Genomic DNA, 4,262 nt, shown 5'->3' on the forward strand with positions numbered 1-4,262 from the left:
AGGCAGTGTTGTAAAGAACTTAAGGACAAATATTTTAAAGGACTACTTAACCCTCCTGTTGTGTTCGTTTCATGTTAATGAATTGTGTTCCTGGTCCAAAATGACTGCCCCCAATACAGCTGATTATTAATACATAATAATACGCATATTATCACCTGATGTTGTGTTAGATCTTTTTTATCAAATCAAGTTATTATGAACATGACAAGTTTTGAACTTCTATTTGCTACTTATGGCCTGTAGGTCTCATTGGCCTGAGCTCATACAACTAGTTTGAGTAAAAAAAAGCATAATGGATTATTTTGGATTATTTTGACTATAACAAATACTCTGATGAAACATATTCTGCTATTTATCACAGACTACTTTGTGTCAAAGTTTAACAAGGACATTTGTTTTAAATAGTGGCACAAAATAACATCTGTTGTGTTCCCGGTTGTCACGTTCTTGATAATGGACGGACCGTTTATTAAAGTGAAACTTTCAAACTAAAACAATAAAAAAGCAACAAAACGTGACTTACATTGTGCAACCAGCACAAACACAAACAATATCCCACAACCCAGGTGGGAACAATGGAGAACTTAAGAATGATCCCCAATTAGGGACAACGATAATCAGCTGGGAACTAATTGGGAACCATACCAATTACACCAGCATAGAGAAAACGAGAACACCAAGGGCTCTCTATGGTCAGGGCATGACAGTACCCCCCCCCCCCCCCCCCCCCCAAATGTGAAACCAAATGGGGAGGGCAGGGGGGGTGACTAGTGTCGGTGGCGGCTCTGGTGCAGGTCGTAGCCCCCGCCCAGACTCCGGATCCGGCCATGGAGCCAGGCTGAACGCCGTGCCTGGACATCGGCGCAGAGGGCCCCGGCCATAGAGCTGGGTTGGACGCCGTGCCCGGACTGGGCACCGGCGCAAAGGAAGGCTCCTGCCCTGGAGCAGGACTGGACACAGTGCCTGGACTGAGCATCGGCGCAGAGGAAGACTCCGGTCATGGAGCTGGACTGGACACCATGCCTGGACTAGGCACCGGCGCGGAGGAAGGCTCCTGCCCTGGAGCGGGACTGGACACCGAACGTACCGGGCTGAGAAGACGCACTGGATGCCTGGTGCGTGGAGCCGGCACAGGTGGCACCGGACTGGTGACACGCACTTCAGGGCGAGTGCGGAGAGCTGGCACAGGACGTACCGGTCTGGGGAGGCGCACTGGAGGCCTGGTGCGTGGAGCCGGCACAGGTGACACCGGACTGGTGACACGCACTTCAGGGCGAGTGCGCGGAGCTGGCACATGTGGCACCGGACTGTTGACACGCACTTCAGGGAGGGTGCGGGGAGCTGGCACAGGACGAATCGGACTGGGGAGGTGCACTGGAGGCCTTGTGCGTGGAGCCGGCACAGGTGGCACCGGACTGCTGACAGGCTCTTCAGGTCGAATGTTGAGCAGAACACACCTGCACAACATCGTTCTCCTCTGTCGCTCCCCCTCCCCCAACTTCTCCATCGCCTCCCTGACGATCTCTGGCTCTTCAGGGCGAGTGCGAGGAGCTGGCACAGATGGCCCCGGACTGATGACCCTCTCTTCAGCACGCCTGCGCTGCAGAATACTCCTCGCTAACTCTTCTCTCCGGTATCCCTCATCGCAATCCTCCATCGACTCCCATTCGGGTTCTGGCAATCTCCGCTGCTCAGCCGGCCACTCCAAAAACATCTTGGGGTTTCTGTGGCCGCAGCCCCCGGCGTCGTCACTGTCCTTCCCGATTACTCTGCGAATCACGCCAAGGAAGGGTCTCGCAACCTCCCATTATTTCTACCCAGGTCCAACTCACTTTTCCCTCCATTGTACGCTGCTTGGTCCTTTCGGGGTGGGATATTTTGTCATAATCTTGATAATGAACGGACCAAGGCGCTGCGTGTGTTGAGTTCCACATCGTTTATTAAAGTGAAAACAAAAACAATAAACAAGCAACAAAACGTGACTTACATGGTGCAACCAGCACAAACACAAACAATATCCCACAACCCAGGTGGGAACAATGGAGAACTTAAGTATGATCCCCAATTAGAGACAACGATAATCAGCTGCGTCTAATTAGGAACCATACCAATTACACCAGCATAGAAATAGGAAAACTAGAACACCCTCCCTAGCCACGCCCTGACCTACAACACCATAGAGAAACAAGGGCTCTCTATGATCAGGCTTCCCCTGCATCCTTTCGGGAACACCGTCAGCAGGTTTCCCGGTGTAAACCTACATGTTCCAGGCATAACTTGTCCTGGCATCACATGCTGCCCATATCTTCATTCCATACTTAGACGGTTTGCTTGGCATGTACTGTTTGAATTGGCAGCGACCAGCGCTCATCCACTGTGATGTCTGGACTTGGGTTATAGATGAATGGCATGCGCTCCACCTACTTGTGCCAGACCTATCGGATCGCTGCCAGCTTGTCTTGTTGACGGCAGCCTGGTCTTGAATCACGGTTGTCGAAGCAAATTACCCATGACAACACGTGAAATGTCTGGAGTGACTTAGTGGCACGGAACATTGCCCGACCAGTCTCTGCATCCCATAAACTGGTGGTAGATTAGTTTCTGGATCTGTACACACCAGCCAAAATCAAGAGACCCACGTATGCTTGGACGTATGTCTGGTCTACCTCCTTCCAGTTGTCTTTGTAAATGCGTCTCCCCTCCAAGTTGGTCATGTTCATCACTATCGTTTCGATTGACTCTGTCAAGAACAGTTTGAAGCAGGATTTTATGTCATCAACCCAAGATATGGCATATCTCGTTGGCCTTGGGGTCATCCTGATAACATTTTCAGCTGACAGCTGACCTCTCCTCTCAGGTGGGGATGAAGACCATGATAAATTCCCATTCTTTGACCAGAATGTAACAACAACCTCAGCAGGGCCCTCTTCCTCATCACTGGAATGTAACAATAACCTCAGCAGGGCCCTCTTCCTCATCACTGGATTGTTCCACATCGGTTGTCTGTTGGTCTGGATCGTATTCTGTGTTGTCTTCAACTTCTGACACTTCCTCCTCTAACGCATCTTCACTGTCAGTTTCCTGGCCTCTCTCCTCCTCACATGTGTCATGATCAAAGATATGATCAAGAGCCTCACATATAATATATCGTTTGGTCATTGTGCTACCACAGAATGAAAAGCATTATACACCAGAGCTGCGAGAAAAGTTCTATATATTATTGAAACAATGTTGCGATTGTTTGTGAGAATGCCAACAGGTGTGGTTCCCGTGGGGAAATTACTCTTTTGGGGAAAGGTTCCCGATGGGAGTTGCCATAGAAGCCAAGAAGAGGATTAATGAAAATCATCTAAATGTATTGTGTGTGTTCAGATGCCCTGTGTGGACAAAGTCACGGAACCTTATGACAATCAGAATAAATGAACTACATTTTTTTTGTTCCGGTCCAATTCGACCAGCACAAAACAGGAGGGTTAAGTAGTTATTTTAGGTATCTGTACTTTCCTTTACTATGTATATTTTTGACTACTTATACTTTACTACATTCCTAAAGAAAATAGTGTACTTTTTACTCCATACGTGTGTGTGTGTGTGTGTGTGTGTGTGTGTGTGTGTGTGTGTGTGTGTGTGTGTGTGTGTGTGTGTGTGTGTGTGTGTGTGTGTGTGTGTGTGTGTGTGTGTGTGTGTGTGTGTGCGCATGTTTCCTAGTTCTGTCCCCTCCCCTCCTCAGAGGAGACCTTGAGTTAGAGCGGTGTCCAACTCGATCTCCAGCTGCAGTGGATGTTGCTTGGCAGGCAGGCCCTGTCCTCATCACCAGACTGTCACGAGTCTGTTTTTACCTTCTTCTCATTAAGACCAGCACAGTGCAGGTGGATCCTCAGTCTCCTCAGGGGCTGTTTTTCATGGTTTGTCTGTCTTTGGTCTAGCTGTCCGTGTGTCTGTCTGTGCGAAGAGCAAAAACTATTTTTTTTTCTCCTGCTAAGAGTGTCATTAACAAGTGGACCAGAGAGGTTATGTGAAATATAAAAAAAAGCCAGGAAACACATTTTTCAATACAATAACGTTCGGGAAGCATCTTTCCCAAATGTCTCTGTTATTACTTAACCTCAGGGAAGGGGTCATTTGAATTTCACCGAACGTTCAAGGTAGGGTTTAGGTACATAGGAAGGACGTGGGTCAGGGTGCATTGCCTTTCATAAAACTTTGACTTTCATGATTCTCTTGTGCCATGCCAGTTACTCTGGGGCTGCAGTTTGTGTGTG

General features: G+C 48.5%; 1 pseudogene; it reads right to left on the reverse strand.

The window, feature by feature from the left end:
• Window positions 1-767: 767 nt before the first annotated feature.
• On the reverse strand, window positions 768-3,112 carry LOC149972115 (uncharacterized; annotated as a pseudogene).
• Between the last annotated feature and the right edge of the window lie 1,150 nt (window positions 3,113-4,262).

Source organism: Oncorhynchus mykiss, chromosome 25, assembly GCF_057628025.1.
Source record: "Oncorhynchus mykiss isolate SJ-2025 chromosome 25, ASM5762802v1, whole genome shotgun sequence".
Classification (NCBI taxonomy): Eukaryota; Metazoa; Chordata; class Actinopteri; order Salmoniformes; family Salmonidae; genus Oncorhynchus; species Oncorhynchus mykiss.